The sequence below is a fragment of the Coptis chinensis genome, chromosome 1 (assembly GCF_015680905.1).
Source record: "Coptis chinensis isolate HL-2020 chromosome 1, ASM1568090v1, whole genome shotgun sequence".
In the NCBI taxonomy this organism is placed as follows: Eukaryota; Viridiplantae; Streptophyta; class Magnoliopsida; order Ranunculales; family Ranunculaceae; genus Coptis; species Coptis chinensis.
The window spans coordinates 19,697,235-19,721,425 of record NC_141456.1 but is presented as its reverse complement, the minus strand read 5'-3'; positions in this window follow the sequence as shown (position 1 = coordinate 19,721,425).

Sequence of the window (24,191 nt, the reverse complement as noted above, 5' to 3'; positions counted from 1 at the left end):
TAAAGAGACAGAGAGATGGATTTTGTAATGTGGGTAAGGATTACCTGGTTGTTTGTAAATATGGGTGAGGTTCTGGATTGTTCCATGGATATAATTTGTTGTTATTTACGATGATTCGCCGTTTGAGAATCATCGGTTGTCATTTACTATGACTGACCCGTTTGGGAGTCATAGGTTGCATTTACTCGATTATTGGAAATCCAGGAACTCACACATACAGAACCAACAGTTTTAAAAGAAAAACTAAATATGTATCTATAGTATTTGGAAATGACCGGTAATACGAGTATATATATATATATATATATATATATATATATATATAAATGAAATGACCGGTACTATGCTTATCACGAGGGGATTTAGAAAAGGAATTGTGAATTCCTATAAAGAATGAACTGTTGTCGCATTTTCGGAGACGGCAGTTCGCTCTAGGATTCTAACTGGGGTATACACCTTTCGAGGTGGTGGGCCACCTTTAAAGGGATGCATCACTGGATGTAGTCCGGGAATTCCCTTTCTACTTTTCTAGATAACCATGCTTGTACGTGTCACGTTGTATGGTGCTTAGCTTGTGTGAGGTTACATGTTACCTCGATGAGATTTAGACGCGAGGAGTGAGAGTTTAGTCCACTCCTGGATGTGTGTCAGGATCCTGAGCAGTCTGCAGTCGTCGAACGGTGAGGAAATGTTTGGTATCAGAGTCATGGCAGCTTAACTTGAGGTTAGTGCATAACGGTGAGGAAATGTTTTACAATTATATTTAATTGTATGATTTCCTAAGAAAAGATGTAAGTAAGAGATATAAGTATGATTAAGGAAAAAGGTGTGAGGGTTACTCTTTAGGACTACTTGCTTAAAGGCTCGGTTTTCCGACCACAAGAATGTCCGCCTGGATCCTAAAATACTGTTGGCTCTTCTTTCCCATCATTATGAATAGTATCTTATTAGAGATGAAGTTAAGATTACTTAATTTTATTCTTGTTGAAATAAGACTATTTGCTTAGCAAGAGGTCATTATTGTTTCTTTACGTTTATATTGGTAACTCTGGGACGTCACCAAAGTCGCGTAGGGTATATGTTGTGCCGTTTAGCAAGAAATGCGTTTAGGCCGTTTGCTCCCCGTAAAGCGTTGACAGACGTGGTTTTACTTAATATAAGCACTAAAGACTTGATTTTGATTATACTGTTTATAATTTTTGGTGAAGAAGACGATGTGTCAATGATTACATCAAGAATAGTTTTTATACTGTTTAGTATAGTTATAATTCATTATACTCTACCTGTTTTGCACTAACACCTCAACCCCCATGGCACAATCATCAAATAATGATGATCTGAGTTCAATTAAGAACACAGAATTAATCGAGTATGATCTCGACACACAGGACAAAATGAATAAATGGACGATCCCTAATATGGATCCCAAAACCATATATAGATATGGTAACTGGATTGAAAAATTGACCAATAAAAATTGCGGTAAAACTATGGAACAAACTATTAGTTTAAATTCCATGAATCTTTTAAGTCCTCGTGATTTATATCACCATGTGAAAAATTATAAATTTATTCACATAGGCCTAATACAGGTTGCTTTCAGACCATTGACCCTTTTGGGTATGAATGCTTGTATTCAAGCAACACTTTCGAGAGATGCTAGGTGTCTCGACTATTTACCGTCCCTTATGGGAGCAAAGTAGAGACTAGTCTTTGTCATGGACCAGTCTATTTTGATGTCTATCCTAATTTAAGTTTAGCTTTATCGGATAGAAATCTTTATGATTCTCAGATCATTACAAATTCAGGCTAAAGGTTATAACTTTTACCTCGGATCTCAAAGTGATAGGAATTACTTACGTAATTCACTACAAGGTGTTACAGACTTTAACACCTAATGTAAGGCATAAAACTACACCCAGAAAGACTGTGTTAATAGACACAAATCTTTTAACTTCTAGTGTAGCAACACCCGTGATGATTCCTTGGAGTGAGATTCAATTTCGAGAATCATGGATTTGCAGAAAACGCTGTTCAACCACACCAATCATTAATAATGATTTGGACCGGATAGTCCAAACAAATGTAAGGTGAAGTTATATTAAACTTTAAGAAACCTTTTGTTGGAAGGTCCTCTTACAAGATCTTACCACAATCTTTAGGCATTCGGTCCTCTCTACAACCACAATATTCAATCCGTAGAAGAGATCCATTATCTCTAATCAACAAATACCACATGGTATTTATACACGAAGCTAGGAATCTCCCACAGTATTCGAGAGATGGATTTTGTTTTATAGATGGATTATACACCTTATGAAACTTATCAATTTTATAAATTAAAATATGAAGAGTTGAGTAAATATTTTACTCCTACAGAATTGAAACCTATGCTTAGACCTTATGATGATTATTATGATTATCATCAGAGGAATTGTACTCCTCTGACAAAATGGTTTTGCTTAGAGTATCAGAATCATAAAATTCTGAATGGCAGAGTTGAGCGTGCAACTCTGAGAAAAGATATCAGTGATTTTCTTAAAGCCAAACAAGAGGCTAGGCTTATGGCCGAGGTAAAAATAGATTTACCTAAGGAAAATACCTTAATTAAAAAGGAAAATAAGTTACCTAATAAAGAGGTAATTCAAGAACAGGAAAGGATTATTATTCCACCTATTGCAAAGGAGGAGATCACTACTAAATGTAATTTTACTCCTGTGCATAATTATATTGGTGTGTTAGAATTTCATCAGAAAAAATGGACTACTACTGATGAAAAGGAGATGACAGCTATTCATCCTCCAACAACACCTTTGAAACTGAAAGATAGTCCGAGATCAAGGGCTTATATCAAGCCCACCCAAGAAGAAGCCCACAAATCTGTGGGATGGAGGATATTAATAAAATTTGTAAACAGAATAATTATACAAATTTGTGTTTACAAACTATTGGAGCTCAATTAATCAGAATTGAGAATAATACTGAAAATATCCTTAAACATACCCCTAGGATTGATCCTAATAAGGATAAAGAACCTTTAAAGAATACTTCTTTAAAACAAAACAGTTCTTTTGGTCACATTAGACCATCTATTCAGCCTCCTGTGGATATTCCCAATTTCAAACTGGATCAGTCTTCATCCAAAAATGATTTTATTGAGAAATTATACACCCAATTAAGCAAATTAAATCTTAATATTCTTTCTCAAGAATCTAACTCTGAAGATGATATTAATCCAAATGAAATTTTGGATATTGAAGCAAATTTCGCTTCTCCTAATCTGAATAAAATAACTTATGAACAGAATACGCAGAAAGTGAGTCATATAGGTCACAGCAGGAATTATTATCCTAGACCCACTCCTCAAGATATTCTTTATGAAGAAGCCTATTTTAATGACCAAGTGTCTTATCAAGCTAAGACTATTTATACTTGGAATATTGATGCTAAATCTGACTATCAGATTTATCACACGCTTCAGGAGATGCTCATGTATGCGAGTGTTTGCAAAGCCCATGGAAATACAGATGCAGATGTATGCAGATTTATTTCCCATGGATTTGTAGGTATTCTTAAAGGTTGGTGGGATAATGTTCTCACTCATGAGCAAAGAGATGAAATCTATAACTCTACCAAAGTGGAGTTTAGTTCCGAAGCTAATCAGAATATATCTATTTCTGACGCAGTCTACACTCTATGCCTAACCATTGTCCATCATTTTATTGGACCAGAAGGTTTGTCGGCTGAAAAGAATAGAGAGATGCTGCAAAATCTTAGATGTCCTACTCTATCTCATTTTAGGTGGTATAAGGATGTCTTCCTAGCCAAAGTTCTACAATTACATGATGCTAATAGTGAGCATTGGAAATCTAAATTTATTGATGGTCTCCCTAATTTCTTTGCAGAAAAGGTTAGGAAAAAGCTCAGAGATCTTAATGGAGGATCTAATATTTCTTATGAGTCTCATACTTATGGGAGTCTCATTAGTCAGGTCATTCAAGAAGGTCTTAGCCTATGTAATGATCTTAAGCTACAGCATCAGCTTAAAAAACAGAATCTTTCTGGTAAACAAGAGCTAGGAGAATTTTGTGAGCAATTTGCTTATGATATTCCTTCTCAAAGAAAGAAGAAAATTTCTTCCAGAAAACCCCAGAAAAACAGTAAGAGAATATATTCTCGAAAACATAAAAGGAGTTTCAACAAAAATTGGAAACCTAATAAAGATTTTTATAAGGATCCACACAATAAAAGTAATATTACTTGTTTAAAATGTGGAAAAATTGGTCATTATGCCAACCAGTGCTATACTAAACAGAAAATCAATAATCTAGAGATTAATGAAGATCTTAAATTACAATTAAGTAAAATCTTACTTAATACTAGTTCTTCTGAATCTGATAATGAATCTGAAGATCCTTACTCTAGTACTTCAGAGAATGAAACACCATGTCAGTGTAACATGTTGCAATCTAAATGTGATAGCATGAGAGCTATTTTACAGATGAATGGGTTAGCTATTATTGTTCTGACCTCAGAACAACAGTCTGTCTTAGAGCTTATCGACTCCATTACTGACCCCGACACTAAGCTAAAGTTAATTAAAACTTGCTTTAAAACAGTTAAGGACAACATTGTTGATCCTACGGAAGGGTATAATCTTAAAGAGGTTTTTGATCGCCCTAGGAAAGAATAAACCTAGTCCCTCAAAAATCTCTAGTCACCCGAGATCTCAATGATAAAATCGAATCTCAACAAAGAGGTTCTACATTTAAAAAACAAAGAGTGTTTCAAATAGAAAACACTATTTCAAGGAAGACAAGAAACTTCCAATACCGCAGCTTCACTTCCTCTATACTTTCTAGGAAATGGAATATTTTTATAACCTTGATTATTGACAAAGAATATATTCTAAATAATTATATTGCTTTTAGTCGATAGTGGTGCAGATATGAATTGCATCCAAGAAGGATTAATTCCACCAAAATATTTTGAAACTACTACTCAAACTATGACCCGGTTGCTAGTGGTAGTAAAATTGCTATTCAAAGATAAGCTTACTAAGGTTAATATTAATAAGAATGAGGTTAATATACCTCTATCTTTTCTATTAATTAAAGACCTTACCCAAAGAAAAATTATAATTGGGAACCCCTTTCTTAAATACCATTATGCCTATAAATAAAATTGACAATTATGGTATTTACACTAACTTTGAGGATCATCCTTTGGTCTTCGAATTTATCTCTTCTTCTTTGCAGAACAGGAAGATCCAAGATTGTGAAATATAATTCACAAACAAAGGCTTTATGAGTATCCAAATATTTTGGAAATAATATGCTCTTCATTATTCAGAGAATATTTCTCCGGGATTATATCCTGTATATCTAAGACATAATTGAATGTCTCTTTACAGAATTCAGAATGCTCCAATTTGGTTCGTTGGGGAATCCATTATATGGACAGCACACAGAGCAACCTTTTAAGGACTCTGAATCCTTTCAGGATACTGCTAATGTTGAGATTATCAACATTCTTGAGGACAATTTAGGCCTCCTTAACTGGGATCATTCCCAGGAGTCTGTTGGTATTTCTAACAGCATCAACAAGGGTAAAACCTTGGAGTCTGAACCTTTCAGCACTTATGCGAGTTCTTCACATAAATTTTCTAGAGAGTCTAAAAGTACTGGTAAAAGAAAAGTATGATTTGATGATCTAGAGTTACCTTATGTCTATGATAACCGACATAAGTTCTTTACACATCAAAAGCTTCACAGCTTTCAGAAGTCCATTTTGGACAATGTTATCAATACCTTTGATCAGCATAATAAAAAAGATCTTATCCAGATTCTTAAAATCACTGCTAAATATTTTAGCAAGCTTAACCAGAACTCAATCAAGCCTTGGTCTCAGGTTGATAAAACCAATAGTTCAAAAAGATCCCTTGATTGTGTGGCTTGGAGTATTCTCTCCAAAGACTTTTCAGAATATTTTTGGAATAAAGCCAAAATTTCCCTTCCAGCACCTTTACCTGAATTAATCCAAAATCTTCCTCCTTCACATTTTCAGAAATGGATTAATAATTGGAATTCAATAGTTTTGGGTTCTTGCCCTTTGATTATAAAAGGTATTGCCCATATTATCAGGCACTCACAAGATACATCCTAGTCTTCATATCTTCCTTCCCCCCCACATTTTGGCAATATTTTGGTCCTGAAGATATGTTTTTAATTGATGAATTACTAGAGATGGGATTTATTAAATCCATAACCATCAGTACAGAAGTATCTTTGGAAGCAGGAACTAATGACAGAACATTCCTGCCTTCACCGTTGGTTCATGCCATAGAAAATACTATGATAAAATGGCATGGAACTGTTTACTGTGAATTTATTACAGCTTGTCCTGAATATACAGAAGATGAAACTTATCCTGCAGTATTTTTGGTCCGAATCCATAAACAGAGACCTTTTGATGACATATCAAGAGTTATTTCTCTTTCGGAATCTAAGGAGAAATTTCATATAATTACAACAGAAGACAGGATCAGAGAAATGGCCGAAATCCGTGCTATTGGTCTTCATCAGATTAAATGGTTTATCAGATCTAATTCAGCACAAAAGTATCCAAAGTTTACTTTTTTGTCTGAATCTGATAGATTTATAATCCTTACAGAATCCTTGGACAATTCTAATAAAACCAAATTCTTTGAGCAATTCAGCAGGATTAGCTCTTTGGCTCTTAGTCCAACAGCTATGGAGATCCTCAAATTAATAGATGAAGAAGGACCTTATGAGTATCTTAAACATCTTGGGAACCTTTCCTCCGAGTCAGAACTAGAAGATGTGGATAATGATATCCTGATCCAAGTTGCTGAGAATCTACGCACTCAGCATAATGGCAGACACTATGGCCCAAATTAAGGACCGTAAATAGAATCGGCCAAATGTATTCTTATTACTTTATCCAAGAAGGACCCATGAAAGGGACATTTCACCTTTTTCTTTTCTTTAAAGTCAAAAGGTAATGGAATAAAGTATCAAAAGGATTCTTATCCTTTGAAGACAGAAGTAAAAGACAAGTATGCTTTGTCAAGGTGGCCCTGTCGACTGCAATTATTGAAGCACACGTAGCCACTTCCTGTGCGGACTCCAAATTATATTTTGAGTTCCGACTAGTATAAAAGGGATACCTCACCCTTGTTGAGGGGCATCCAATATTTTACCTTTCAATTTTCTTTCTAGTTTGCTAAGAGTGCTCTCTATCTCCCCTTGTAACATACACTTCCATCCATATAAATAAAAGTTCAGTTTAATCAAGTGTTCTTGCTGCTGACTGATCTTCTTCCGCATTAATCAGGTGTTTTACCTGATCTCTTTTCCTTTTATTTGGTATCAGAGCCATGGCAGCTTAACTTGAGGTTAGTGCATAACGGTGAGGAAATGTTTTACAATTATATTTAATTGTATGATTTCCTAAGAAAAGATGTAAGTAAGAGATATAAGTATGATTAAGGAAAAAGGTGTGAGGGTTACTCTTTAGGACTACTTGCTTAAAGGCTCGGTTTTCCGACCACAAGAATGTCCGCCTGGATCCTAAAATACTGTTGACTCTTCCTTTCCAGTATTATGAATAGTATCTTATTAGAGATAAAGTTAAGATTACTTAATTTTATTCTTGTTGAAATAAGACTATTTGCATTAGCAACAGGTCATTATTGTTTCTTTACGTTTATATTGGTAACTCGGGGCGCCACCAAAGTCGCCAGTAGGTATATCTTTGCCGCTTAGCGAGCAAGAAATGCTTAGGCCGTTTGCTCCCCGTAAAGCGTTGACAGACGTGGTTTTACTTAATATAAGCACTAAAGACTTGATTTTGATTATACTGTTTATAATATTTGGAGAAGAAGACGATGTGTCAATGATTACATCAAGAATAGTTTTTATACTATTTAGTATAGTTATAATTCATTATACTCTACCTGTTTTGCACTAACACCTCAACCCCCATGGCACAATCATCAAATAATGATGATCTGAGTTCAATTAAGAACACACAAATTAATCGAAAGTATGATCTCGACACACGGACAAAATGAATAAATGGACGATCCCTAATATGGATCCCAAAACCATATATAGATATGGTAACTGGATTGAAAAATTGACCAGTAAAATTGCGGTAAAAACTATGGAACAAACTATTAGTTTAAACTCCATGAGTAATAATTTAAATCTTTTAAGCCCTCGTGATTTATATCACCATGTGAAAAAATTATAAATTTATTCACATAGGCTTAATACTGGGTTTGCTTTCGGACCATTGACCCTTTTGGGTATGAATGCTTGTATTCAAGCAACACTTTCGAGAGATGCTAGGTGTCTCGACTATTTACCGTCCCCTTATGGGAGCAAAGAGACTAGTCTTTGTCATGGACCAGTCTATTTTGATGTCTATCCTAATTTAAGTTTAGCTTTATCGGATAGAAATCTTTATGATTCTCAGATCATTACAAATTCAAAGCTAAAGGTTATAACTTTTACCTCGATCCGAAGTGATAGGAATTACTTACGAATTCACTACAAGGTGTTACAACTTTAACACCTAATGTAAGGCATAAAACTACACCAGAAAGATCGTGTTAATAGACACAAATCTTTTAACTTCTAGTGTAGCAACACCCGTGATGATTCCTTGGAGTGAGATTCAATTTCCAATCATGGATTTGCGAAACGCTTTGTTCAACCACACCAATCATTAATAATGATTTGGACGATAGTCCAAACAACGTAAGGTGAAGTTATATTGAACTTTAAGAAACCTTTTGTTGGAAGAAGTTTGTCTTTGAGGTCCTCTTACAAGATCTCTATACCACAATCTTCTAGGCATTCAGGTTTCAAACCTGAATCTACAACACAAGATAATCAATCGTAGAAGAGATCCAGTATCTCTAATCAACAAATACCACATGGTATTTATACACGCAAAGCTAGGGAATCTCCCACAAGTCGAGAAATGGATTTTGTTTTATAGATGGATTATACACCTTATGAAACTTATCAATTTTATAAATTAAAATATGAAGAGTTGAGTAAATATTTTACTCCTACAGAATTGAAACCTATGCTTAGACCTTATGATGATTATTATGATTATCATCGAGGAATTGTACTCCCTCGACAAAATGGTTTTGTTTAGAGTATCGTAATCATAAAATTCTGAATGGCGAGTTGAGCGCAACTCGAGAAAAAGATATTAGTGATTTTCTTTAAAGCCAAACAAGAGGCTAGAAGAATTGCCTAAAGGAAAAATGGATTTTCCTAACAAAAAATACCTTAATTAAAAGGAATGAATTTACCTAATAAAAGAGGTAATTCAAGAACGAGAAAGGATTGATATTCCACCTATTATCACCGAAGTCCGAGGATATTACTACTAAAAATGTAATTTTACTCCTGTGAAAATTATATTGGTGTGTTAGAACTTCATCGTAAAAATGGACTACTACCGATGAAAAGGAGATGACAACTATTCATCCTCCAACAACACCTTTAAAAATTAAAAAGATAGTTCGAGATCTGGCTTTATATCAAGCCCCATGAAGAAGCCCAAAATCAAATGCGGATGGAGGATATTAATAAAATTTGTAAACGAATAACTATACAAATTTGTGTTTTACAAACAATTGGAGCTCAATTAATTAGAATTGAGAATAATCTTGAAAATATCCTTAAAAATATACCCTAGGATTGATCCTAATAAGGATAAAGAACCTTTAAAGAATAGTTCTTTTTAAAACAATACAGTTCTTTTGGTCATATTAGACCATCTATTCACCACCCGGTGGATATTCCCAATTTCAATTTGGATCGAGTCTTCATCCAAAAATGATTTTATTGAAATTATACACCCAATTAAACAAATTAAATCTTAATATTCTTTCTCAAGAATCTAATCTGAAGATGATATTAATCCAAATGAAATTTTGGATATTGAAGCAAATTTAAACTTCTCCTAATCTGAATAAAATAACTTATGAACGTATCACGAAGTGAGTCATATAGGTCACAAAGAGAATTATTATCCTAGACCCACTCCTCAGGATATTCTTTATGAAGAAGCCTATTTTAATGACCAAGTGTCTTATCAAGCTAAGACTATTTACACTTGGAATATTGATGCTAAATCTGATTATCAGATTTATCACACGCTACAGGAGATGCTCATGTATGCGAGTGTTTGCAAATCCCATGGAAATACAGATGCAGAGGTATGTAGATTTATTTCCCATGGATTTGTAGGTATTCTTAAAGGTTGGTGGGATAATGTTCTCACTCATGAGCAAAGAGATGAAATCTATAACTCTACCAAAGTGGAGTTTAGTCCCGAAGCTAATCAGAATATATCTATTTCTGACGCAGTCTACACTCTATGCCTGACCATTGTCCATCATTTTATTGGACCAGAAGGTTTGTCAGCTGAAAAGAATAGAGAGATGCTGCAAAATCTTAGATGTCCTACTCTATCTCATTTTAGATGGTATAAGGATGTCTTCCTCGCCAAAGTCCTACAATTACATGATGCTAATAGTGAGCATTGGAAATCTAAATTTATTGATGGTCTCCCTAACCTCTTTGCAGAAAAGGTTAGAAAGAAACTGAGAGATCTTAATGGAGGATCTATTATTTCTTATGAGTCTCATACATATGGGAGTCTCATCAGTCAGGTCATTCAAGAAGGCCTTAGCCTATGTAATGATCTTAAGCTGCAGTATCAGCTTAAAAAACAGAATCTTTCTGGGAGACAAGAGCTAGGAGAATTTTGTGAGCAATTTGCTTACGATATTCCTTCTCAAAGAAAGAAAATTTCTTCCCGAAAACCCCAGAAAAACAGTAAGAGAATATATTCTCGAAAAAATAAAAGGAGTTCCAATAAAAATTGGAAATCTAATAAAGATTTTTATAAGAATCCACACAATAAAAGTAATATTACTTGTTTAAAATGTGGAAAAATTGGTCATTATGCCAACCAATGTTATACTAAACAGAAAATCAATAATCTAGAGATTGATGAAGATCTTAAATTACAATTAAGTAAAATCTTACTTAATACTAGTTCTTCCTCATCGATAAATGAATCAAGATCCTTACTCTAGTACTTCAGAAAATGAAGCACCATGTCAGTGTAACATGTTGCAATCTAAATGTGATAGCATGAGAGCTATCTTACAGATGAATGGGTTAGCAATTAATGTTCTGACCTCAGAACAACAGTCGGTCTTAGAACTTATAGACTCTATCACTGACCCTGACACCAAGCTAAAGTTAATTAAAACTTGCTTTAAAACAGTTAAGGACAACATTGTTGATCCTACGGAAGGGTATAATCTTAAAGAGGTTTTTGATCGCCTAGGAAAGAATAAACCTAGTTCCTCAAAATCTCTTGTCACCCAGGATATCAATGATAAAATCCAGAATCTCAACAAAGAGATTCTTCATTTAAAGCAAAGAGTGTTTCAAATAGAAAAACACTATTTCAAGGAAGACAGTAACTTCCAACACTGCAGTTTCACTTCCTCTGTACTTTCTAGGAAATGGAATATTTTTATAACCTTGATTATTGACAAAGAATATATTCTAAATAATTATATTGCTTTAGTCGATAGTGGTGCAGATATGAATTGCATCCAAGAAGGATTAATTCCACCAAAATATTTTGAAACTACTACTCAAACTATGACCAGTGCTAGTGGTAGTAAAATTGTTATTCAGCATAAGCTTACTAAGGTTAATATTAGTAAGAATGAGGTTAATATACCTCTATCTTTTCTATTAATTAAAGGCCTTACCCAGCAAATTATACTGGGCACACCTTTCTTAAATACCATTATGCCTATAAATAAAATTGACAAGTATGGTATTTACACTAACTTTGAGGATCATCCTTTGGTCTTCGAATTTATCTCTTCTTCTTTGCAGGACAGGAAGATCCAAGGTTGTGAAATATAATTCACAAACAAAGGCTTTATGAGTATCCAAATATTTTGGAAATAATATACTCTTCATTATTCAGAGAATATTTCTCCTGGATTATATCCCTCGTATATCTAAGGCATAATTGAATGTCTTTTTACGTAATCCAGCAATGCTCCAATTTGGTTCATTGGAGAATCCATTATATGGACAAAGACACGAGCAACCTTTTAAAAGGCCTCTCAATCCTTTCAGATACCGCTAAGTGTTGACATGATCAACACTCTTGAGGACAATTTAGGCCTCCTTAATCGGATAATTCCTCCTGTGAGTCTCGTTGGTATTTCTAACAAAGATCAACAAGGGTAAAACCTTGAGTCCGATTATTTCAAAGACTTATGCGAGTTCTTCACATAATATTTTTCTAGAAAGTCTAAAAGTACTTGGTAAAAAGAAAAGTAGTATGATTTGATGATCTAGAGTTACCTTATGTCTATGATAACCCACATAAGTTCTTTACACATCAAAAGCTTCACAAATTTTCGAAGTCCATTTTGGACAATGTTATCAATGCCTTTGATCAAGATAATAAAAAAGATCTTATCCAGATTCTTAAAATCATCGCTAAATATTTTAGCAAGCTTAACCAGAACTCAATCAAGCCTTGGTCCCAGTTAATAAAACCAATAGTGCAAAAGATCCCTTGATTGTGTGTCTTGGAGTATTCTCTCCAAAGACTTTTCGTAATATTTTTGGAATAAAGCCAAAATTACCCTACCAAAGACTTTTTTACCCCAATTAATCCAAAATCTTCCTCCTTCACATTTTCAGAAATGGATTAATCATTGAAATTCAATAGTGTTGGGTTCTTGCCCTTTGATTATAAAAGGTATTGCCCATATTATCAAGGTACTCACAAGATACATCCTAGTCTTCATATCTTCCTTCCAAACCACATTTTGGCAATATTTTGGTCCCAAGATATGTTTTTAATTGATGAATTACTAGAGATGGGATTTATCAAATCCATAACCATCAAGATGAAGTATCTTTGGAAGCGGGAACTAATGAAAGAACATTCCCGCCCTTCACCATTGGTTCATGCCATAGAAAATACTATGATAAAATGGCATGGAACTCAAGCATCGAATTTACCACGCCTTTGTCCCGAATATACGTAAGATGAAACTTATCCCGCAGTATTTTTGGTCCCGAATCCATAAACGAGACCTTTTGATGACATATCAAGAGTTATTTCTCTTCGAATCTAAGGAGAAATTTCATATAATTACAAATGAAGACGTGATCGAGAAAATGGCCGAAATCCGTGCTATTGGTCTTCATCGATTAAATGGTTTATCGATCTAATTCAAAGACAAAAGTATCCAAAGTTTACTTTTTGTCTGAATCGATAGATTTATAATCCTTACGTAATCCTTGGACAATTCTAATAAAACCAAATTCTTTGAGAAATTCAATTTCAGGATGATTAGCTCTTTGGCTATTAGTCCAACAGCTATGGAGATCCTCAAATTAATTGAGGAAGAAGGACCTTATGGATATCTTAACCAGCTTGGGAACCTTTCCTCCGAGTCAGAACTAGAAGATGTGGATAATGATATCCTGATCCAAGTTGCTGAGAATCTACGCACTCAGCATAATGGCAGACACTATGGCCCAAATTAAGGACCAGAAATAAAATCAGCAGCGGTATTCTTACTACTTTATCCAAGAAGGACCCATGAAAGGGACATTTCACCTTTTCTTTTCTTTAAAGTCAAAAGGTAATGGAATAAAGTATCAAAAGGATTCTTATCCTTTGAAGACAGAAGTAAAAGACAAGTATGCTTTGTCAAGGTGGCCCACCGATTGCAAATTATTGAAGCACACGTGAAGCTTCTTTCTCGTCGGACTCCAAATTATATTTTGAGTTCCGACTAGTATAAAAGGGATACCTCACCCTTGTTGAGGGCATCCAATATTTTACCTTTCAATTTTCTTTCTAGTTTGCTAAGAGTGCTCTCCATCTCCCCTTGTAACATACACTTCCATCCATATAAATAAAAGTTCAGTTTAATCAAGTGTTCTTGCCGACCGATCTTCTTCTTCTTCGCGTTTTAATCGATAGTGTTTTACCCGATCTCTTTTTTTTTTGGTATCGAGCCATGGCAGCCATGGCAGCTTAATTTGAGGTTAGTGCATAACGGTGAGGAAATGTTTTACAATTATATTTAATTGTATGATTTCCTAAGTAAAGATGTAAGTAAGAGATATAAGTATGATTAAGGAAAAAGGTGTGAGGGTTACTCTTTAGGACTACTTGCTTAAAGGCTCGGTTTTCCGACCACAAGAATGTCCTTTGATCCTAAAAATACTTGTTGACTCTTCCTTTCCAGTATTATAAATAGTATCTTATTAGAGATAAAATTAAGATTACTTAATTTTATTCTTGTTGAAATAAGACTATTTGCTTTAGCAACAGGTCAATATTGTTTCTTTACGTTTATATTGGTAACTCTGGGACGTCACCAAAGTCGCGTAGGGTATATGCAGTGCCGTTTAGCAGAAAGCGTTTAGGCCGTTTGCTCCCGTAAAGCGTTGACGGACGTGGTTTTACTTAATATAAGCATTAAAGACTTGATTTTGATTATACTGTTTATAATATTTGGAGAAGAAGAAGATGTGTCAATGATTACATCAAGATTAGTTTTTATATTATTTGGTATAGTTATAATTCATTATACTCTACCTGTTTTGCACTAACACCTCAACCCCATGGCACAATCATCAAATAATGATGATCCGAGTTCAATTAAGAACACGTAATTAATCGAAAGTATGATCTCGACACACGTGACAAAATGAATAAATGGACGATCCCTAATATGGATCCCAAAACCATATATAGATATGGTAACCGGATTGAAAAATTGACCAAGAAAATTAAGTGTAAAAACTATGGAACAAACTATTAGTTTAAATTCCATGAGTAATAATTTAAATCTTTTAAGCCCTCGTGATTTATATCACCATGTGAAGAATTATAAATTTATTCACATAGGCTTAATACAGTTGCTTTCTTTCACCCATTGACCCTTTTGGGTATGAATGCTTGTATCCAAGCAACACTCGTGAGATGCTAGGTGTCTCGACTATTTACCGTCCCCTTATGGGAGCAAGAGAGACTAGTCTTTGTCATGGACCAGTCTATTTTGATGTCTATCCTAATTTAAGTTTAGCTTTATCGGATAGAAATCTTTATGATTCTCAGATCCTTACAAATTCAAAGCTAAAGGTTATAACTTTTACCCGATCTCAAGTGATAGGAATTACTTACGTAATTCACTACAAGGTGTTACACACCTTTAACACCTAATGTACGGCATAAAACTACACCAGGAAAGACTGTGTTAATAGACACAAATCTTTTAACTTCTAGTGTAGCAACACCCGTGATGATTCCTTGGAGTGAAATTCAATTTCCGTAATCATGGATTTGCAGAAACGCTGCTCAACCACACCAATTATTAATAATGATTTGGATCGATAGTCCAAACAAATGTAAGGTGAAGTTATATTGAACTTTAAGAAACCTTTGTTAGTAGAAGTTTGTCTTTGAGGTCCCCTTACAAGATCTCTATACCACAATCTTCTAGGCATTCAGTTTTAAACCTGAATCTATAACACAATATAATCAATCAGAAGAGATCCAGATTCTAATCAACAAATACCACATGGTATTTATACACGACAAGCTAGGGAATCTCCCACAATAAAATGGATTTTGTTTTATAAATGGATTATACACCTTATGAAACTTATCAATTTTATAAATTAAAATATGAAGAATTGAGTAAATATTTTACTCCTACGAATTGAAACCTATGCTTTCGACCCATATGATGATTATTATGATTATCATCGAGGAATTGTACTCCTCCTCGACAAAATGGTTTTGTTCTAGAGTACCGAATAATAATAAAATTCTGAATGGCGAGTTGAACGCGTGCAACTCGAGAAAAGATATTAGTGATTTCTTTAAAGCCAAACAAGAGGCTAGAAGAATTGCTAAGGAAAAAATGGATTTTCCTAACAATAATAATACCTTAATTACCAAAGATATGAATTTACCTAATAAAGAGGTAATTCAAGAACAGGAAAAGATTGTTATTCCACCTATTATCACTTGCAGTCCGGAGGATATTACTATTAAAAATGTAATTTTACTCCTGTAGAAAATTATATTGGTGTGTTAGAACTTCATCAGAAAAAATGGACTACTACTGATGAAAAGGAGATGACAGCTATTCATCCTCCAACAACACCTTTAAAATTAAAAGATAGTCTGGAGACTGTGGCTTATATCAAGCCCCATGAAGACGCACACAAATGCAATGCGTATTGAGGATATTAATAAAATTGGTAAAACGTAATAACTACACAAATTTGTGTTTACAAACAATTGGAGCTCAATTAATTAGAATTGAGAATAATAATGAAAATATCCTTAAAAATACTCCCTAGGCTTGATCCTAATAAGGATAAAGAACCTTTAAAGAATACTCTTTAAAACAATACAGTTCTTTTGGTCATATTAGACCATCTATTCAAAATTCCACCGTGGATATTCCCAATTTCAATTTGGATCAGTCTTCATCCAAAAATGATTTTATTGAGAAATTATACACTCAATTAAACAAATTAAATCTTAATATTCTTTCTCAAGAATCTAATTCTGAAGAGGATATTAATCCAAATGAAATTTTGGATATTGAAGCAAATTTCGCTTCTCCTAATCTGAATAAAATAACTTATGAACGAATCATCGCAGAAAAGTGAGTCATATAGGTCACAAAGAAGAATTATTATCCTAGACCCACTCCTCAGGATATTCTTTATGAAGAAGCCTATTTTAATGACCAAGTGTCTTATCAAGCTAAGACTATTTACACTTGGAATATTGATGCTAAATCTGATTATCAGATTTATCACACGCTACAGGAGATGCTCATGTATGCGAGTGTTTGCAAATCTCAGGGAAATACAGATGCAGAGGTATGTAGATTTATTTCCCATGGATTTGTAGGTATTCTTAAAGGTTGGTGGGATAATGTTCTCACTCATGAGCAAAGAGATGAAATCTATAACTCTACCAAAGTGGAGTTTAGTCCCGAAGCTAATCAGAATATATCTAGATCTGACGCAGTCTACACTCTATGCCTGACCATTGTCCATCATTTTATTGGACCAGAAGGTTTGTCAGCTGAAAAGAATAGAGAGATGCTGCAAAATCTTAGATGTCCTACTCTATCTCATTTTAGATGGTATAAGGATGTCTTCCTCGCCAAAGTCCTACAATTACATGATGCTAATAGTGAGCATTGGAAATCTAAATTTATTGATGGTCTCCCTAACCTCTTTGCAGAGAAGGTTAGAAAGAAACTGAGAGATCTTAATGGAGGATCTATTATTTCTTATGAGTCTCATACATATGGGAGTCTCATCAGTCAGGTCATTCAAGAAGGCCTTAGCCTATGTAATGATCTTAAGCTGCAGTATCAGCTTAAAAAACAGAATCTTTCTGGTAAACAAGAGCTAGGAGAATTTTGTGAGCAATTTGCTTACGATATTCCTTCTCAAAGAAAGAAGAAAATGTCTTCCCAAAAACCCCAGAAAAACAGTAAGAGAATATATTCTCGAAAACATAAAAGGAGTTCCAATAAAAATTGGAAACCTAATAAAGATTTTTATAAGAATCCACACAATAAAAGTAATATTACTTGTTTAAAATGTGGAAAAATTGGTCATTATGCCAACCAATGTTATACTAAACAGAAAATCAATAATCTAGAGATTGATGAAGATCTTAAATTACAATTAAGTAAAATCTTACTTAATACTAGTTCTTCTGAATCTGATAAGGAATCTGAAGATCCTTACTCTAGTACTTCAGAAAATGAAGCACCATGTCAGTGTAACATGTTGCAATCCAAATGTGATAGCATGAGAGCTATCTTACAAATGAATGGGTTAGCAATTAATGTTCTGACCTCAGAACAACAGTCGGTCTTAGAACTTATAGACTCTATTACTGACCCTGACACCAAGCTAAAGTTAATTAAAACTTGCTTTAAAACAGTTAAGGACAACATTGTTGATCCTACGGAAGGGTATAATCTTAAAGAGGTTTTTGATCGCCTAGGAAAGAATAAACCTAGTTCCTCAAAATCTCTTGTCACCCAGGATATCAATGATAAAATCCAGAATCTCAACAAAGAGATTCTTCATTTAAAGCAAAGAGTGTTCCAAATAGAAAAACACTATTTCAAGGAAGACAGTAACTTCCAACACTGCAGTTTCACTTCCTCTGTACTTTCTAGGAAATGGAATATTTTTATAACCTTGATTATTGACAAAGAATATATTCTAAATAATTATATTGCTTTAGTCGATAGTGGTGCAGATATGAATTGCATCCAAGAAGGATTAATTCCACCAAAATATTTTGAAACTACTACTCAAACTATGACCAGTGCTAGTGGTAGTAAAATTGTTATTCAGCATAAGCTTACTAAGGTTAATATTAGTAAGAATAAGGTTAATATACCTCTATCTTTTCTATTGATTAAAGGCCTTACCCAAAGAAATTATACCGAACACCTTTCTTAAATACCATTATGCCTATAAATAAAATTGACAAGTATGGTATTTACACTAACTTTGAGGATCATCCTTTGGTCTTCGAATTTATCTCTTCTTCTTCTTTGCGGGACAGAAGATCCAAGGTTGTGAAATATAATTCACAAACAAAGGCCTTATGAGTATCCAAATATTTTGGAAATAATATACTCTTCATTATTCAGAGAATATTTCTCCTGATTATATCCTCGTATATCTAAGGCATAATTGAATGTCTTTTTACGAATCCAAAGCATGCTCCAATTTGGTTCATTGGAGAATCCATTATATGGACAAAGACACGAGCAACCTTCAAAGGCCTCTCAATCCTTTCAGATATCGCTAGTGTTGACATGATCAACACTCTTGAGGACAATTTAGGCCTCCTTAATCGGATAATTCCTGTGAGTCCGTTGGTATCCCCGACAAAGACCAACAAGGGTAAAACCTTGAGTCCCGATTATTTCAAAGACCAATACGAAGTTCTTCACATAATATTTCTAGAAAGTCTAAAAGTACCGGTAAAAGAAAAGTACGATTTGATGATCTAGAGTTACCTTATGTCTATGATAACGCATATAAGTTCTTTACACATCAAAAAAGCTTCACAGCTTTTCGGAAGTCCATTTTGGACAATGTTATCAATGCCTTTGATCAAAGATAATAAAAAAGATCTTATCCAGATTCTTAAAATCATCGCTAAATATTTTAGCAAGCTTAACTTAACTCAATCAAGCCTTGGTCCCAAAGTTAATAAAACCAATAGTGCAAAGAGATCCCTTGATTGTGTGTCTTGGAGTATTCTCTCCAAAGACTTTTCGTAATATTTTTGGAATAAAGCCAAAATTACCCTACCAAAGACCTTTTACCCTAATTAATCCAAAATCTTCCTCCTTCACATTTTCAGAAATGGATTAATCATTGGAATTCAATAGTGTTGGGTTCTTGCCCTTTGATTATAAAAGGTATTGCCCATATTATCAAGGTACTCACAAGATATATCATCCAGTCTTCATATCTTCCTTCCAGCCACATTTTGGCAATATTTTGGTCCCGAAGATATGTTTTTAATTGATGAATTACTAGAGATGGGATTTATCAAATCCATAACCATCAGTACAGAAGTATCTTTGGAAGCAGGAACTAATGAAAGAACATTCCTGCCTTCACCATTGGTTCATGCCATAGAAAATACTATGATAAAATGGCATGGAACTGTTTCTGTGAATTTACCACAGCTTGTCCTGAATATACAGAAGATGAAACTTATCCTGCAGTATTTTTGGTCCGAATCCATAAACAGAGACCTTTTGATGACATATCAAGAGTTATTTCTCTTCGACTCTAAGGAGAAATTTCATATAATTTCAACAGAAGACGGATCGAGAAATGGCGAAAATGCGCTATTGGTCTTCATCAGATTAAATGGTTTATCAGATCTAATTCAGCACAAAAGTATCCAAAGTTTACTTTGTTGTCTGAATCTGATAGATTTCTAATCCTTACAGAATCCTTGGACAATTCTAATAAAACCAAATTCTTTGAGCAATTCAGCAGGATGAGCTCTTTGGCTCTTAGTCCAACGGCTTTGGAGATCCTCAAATTAATAGAGGAAGAAGGATCTTATGAGTATCTTAACCATCTTGGGTACCTTTCCTCTGAGTCAGAACTTGAAGATGTGGATAATGATATCCTGATCCAAGTTGCTGAGAATCTACGACTCAGCATAATGGCAGACATTATGGCCCAAATTAAGGACCAGAAATAGAATCAGCAGCTGTATTCTTACTACTTTATCCAAGAAGGACCCATGAAAGGGACATTTCACCTTTTCTTTTCTTTAAAGTCAAAAGGTAATGGAATAAAGTATCAAAAGGATTCTTATCCTTTGAAGACAGAAGTAAAAGACAAGTATGCTTTGTCAAGGTGGCCCGCCGACCGCAATTATCAAGCACACGAAATTTCTTCTGCGGACTCCAAATTATATTTTGAGTTCCGACTAGTATAAAAGGGATCCCTCACCCCTTGTTGAGAGGCATCCAATATTTTACCTTTCAATTTTCTTTTCTAGTTTGCTAAGAGTGCTCTCCATCTCCCCTTGTAACATACACTTCCATCCATATAAATAAAAGTTCGTTTAATCAAGTGTTCTTGTCTGGCCGACCGATCTTCTTCCGCGCGATTAATCGTGTTTTTACCCGATCTTTTTCAAGAATAAATTTTGGTATCGAGCCATGGCAGCTTTAATTTGAGGTTAGTGCATAACGGTGAGGAAATGTTTTACAATTATATTTAATTGTATGATTTCCTAAGAAAAGATGTAAGTAAGAGATATAAGTATGATTAAGGAAAAAAGGTGTGAGGGTTACTCTTTAGGACTACTTGCTTAAAGGCTCGGTTTTCCCACCACAAGAATGTCCTACCCGATCCTAAAATATCGTTGACTCTTCCTTTCCAAAGATTATAAATAGTATCTTATTAGAGATAAAATTAAGATTACTTAATTTTATTCTTGTTGAAATAAGACTATTTGCTTTAGCAAAGGTCAATATTGTTTCTTTACGTTTATATTGGTAACTCGACGGACGTCACCAAAGTCGCTAGGGTATATGCGATGCCGCTTAGCGTAAAAGCGTTTAGGCCGCTTGCTCCCCGTGAAAGCGTTGACGGTTTTACTTAATATAAGCATTAAAGACTTGATTTTGATTATACTTGTTTATAATATTTGGAGAAGAAGACGATGTGTCAATGATTACATCAAGTTTAGTTTTTATATTATTTGGTATAGTTATAATTCATTATACTCTACCTGTTTTTTGCACTAACACCTCAACCCCCATGGCACAATCATCAAATAATGATGATCCGAGTTCAATTAAGAACACGTAATTAATCGAAAGTATGATCTCGACACACGTGACAAAATGAATAAATGGACGATCCCTAATATGGATCCCAAAACCATATATAGATATGGTAACCGGATTGAAAAATTGACCAAGAAAATTGCGGTAAAAACTATGGAACAAACTATTAGTTTAAATTCCATGAGTAATAATTTAAATCTTTTAAGCCCTCGTGATTTATATCACCATGTGAAGAATTATAAATTTATTCACATAGGCTTAATACAGTTGCTTTCGCACCATTGACCCTTTTGGGTATGAATGCTTGTATCCAAGCAACACTCGAGAGATGCTAGGTGTCTCGACTATTTACCGCCCCTTATGGGAGCAAAGAGACTAGTCTTTGTCATGGACCAGTCTATTTTGATGTCTATCCTAATTTAAGTTTAGCTTTATCGGATAGAAATCTTTATGATTCTCAGATCCTTACAAATTCAAAGCTAAAGGTTATAACTTTTTACCCTCGATCTCAAGTGATAGGAATTACTTACGAATTCACTACAAGGTGTTACAGACCTTAACACCTAATGTACGGCATAAAACTACACCAGGAAAGACTGTGTTAATAGACACAAATCTTTTAACTTCTAGTGTAGCCACACCCAGGATGATTCCTTGGAGTGAAATTCAATTTCCAGAATCATGGACTTGCGTAAACGCTGCTCAAACCACACCAATTATTAATAATGATTTGGATCAGATAGTCCAAACAAAATGTAAGGTGAAGTTATATTGAACTTTAAGAAACCTTTTGTTAGTAGAAGTTTGTCTTTGAGGTCCCCTTACAAGATCTCTATACCACAATCTTCTAGGCATTCAGTTTCAGAAACTGAATCTATAACACAGTATAATCAATCTGTAGAAGAGATCCGTGATTCTAATCAACAAATACCACATGGTATTTATACACAAGCTAGGGAATCTCCCACAATGGAAATGGATTTTGTTTTATAAATGGATTATACACCTTATGAAACTTATCAATTTTATAAATTAAAATATGAAGAATTGAGTAAATATTTTACTCCTACGAATTGAAACCTATGCTTAGACCATATGATGATTATTATGATTATCATCGAGGAATTGTACTCCTCCTCGACAAAATGGTTTTGTCTAGAGTACCGTAATAATAAAATTCTGAATGGCGAGTTGAACGCAACTCAACTCGAGAAAAGATATTAGTGATTTTTTTAAAGCCAAACAAGAGGCTAGAAGAATTGCTAAGGAAAAAATGGATTTTCCTAACAATAATAATAATAATACCTTAATTACCAAAGATATGAATTTACCTAATAAAAAGGTAATTCAAGAACAGGAAAGAATTGTTATTTCACCTATTATCACTGAAGTCCAGGAGGATATTACTAGTAAAAAATGTAATTTTACTCCTGTAGAAAATTATATTGGTGTGTTAGAACTTCATCAGAAAAAATGGACTACCACTGATGAAAAGGAGATGACAGCTATTCATCCTCCAACAACACCTTTAAAATTAAAAGATAGTCTGGAGACTGTGGCTTATATTAAGCCCCATGAAGACGCACACAAATCTGTGCGTATTGAGGATATTAATAAAATTGGTAAACAGAATAACTACACAAATTTGTGTTTACAAACAATTGGAGCTCAATTAATTAGAATTGAGAATAATACTGAAAATATCCTTAAAAATACTCCTCGGCTTGATCCTAATAAGGATAAAGAACCTTTAAAGAACAGTTCTTTAAAACAATACAGTTCTTTTGGTCATATTAGACCATCTATTCAGCCACCGGTGGATATTCCCAATTTCAATTTGGATCAGTCTTCATCCAAAAATGATTTTATTGAGAAATTATACACTCAATTAAACAAATTAAATCTTAATATTCTTTCTCAAGGATCTAATTCTGAAGAGGATATTAATCCAAATGAAATTTTGGATATTGAAGCAAATTTCGCTTCTCCTAATCTGAATAAAATAACTTATGAACGTATCACGCAGAAGTGAGTCATATATATCACAAAGCAGAATTATTATCCTAGACCCACTCCTCAGATATTCTTTATGAAGAAGCCTATTTTAATGACCAAGTGTCTTATCAAGCTAAGACTATTTACACTTGGAATATTGATGCTAAATCTGATTATCGATTTATCACACGCCTGAGAGATGCTCATGTATGCGAAAGTGTTTGCAAATCTCGTGGAAATACATGCATGAGGTATATGTAGATTTATTTCCCATGGATTTGTAGGTATTCTTAAAGGTTGGTGGGATAATGTTCTCACTCATGAGCAAAGAGATGAAATCTATAACTCTACCAAAGTGGAGTTTAGTCCCGGGCTAATCGAAATATATCTAGATAGACGCTAGCTCTACACTCTATGCCCCACCATTGTCCATCATTTTATTGGACCAGAAGGTTTGTCAGCGGAAAAGAATAGAGAGATGTTGCAAAATCTTAGATGTCCTACTCTATCTCATTTTAGATGGTATAAGGATGTCTTCCTCGCCAAAGTCCTACAATTACATGATGCTAATAGTGAGCATTGGAAATCTAAATTTATTGATGGTCTCCCTAACCTCTTTCTGAGAAAAGTTTAGAAAGAAACTGAGAGATCTTAATGGAGGATCTATTATTTCTTATGAGTC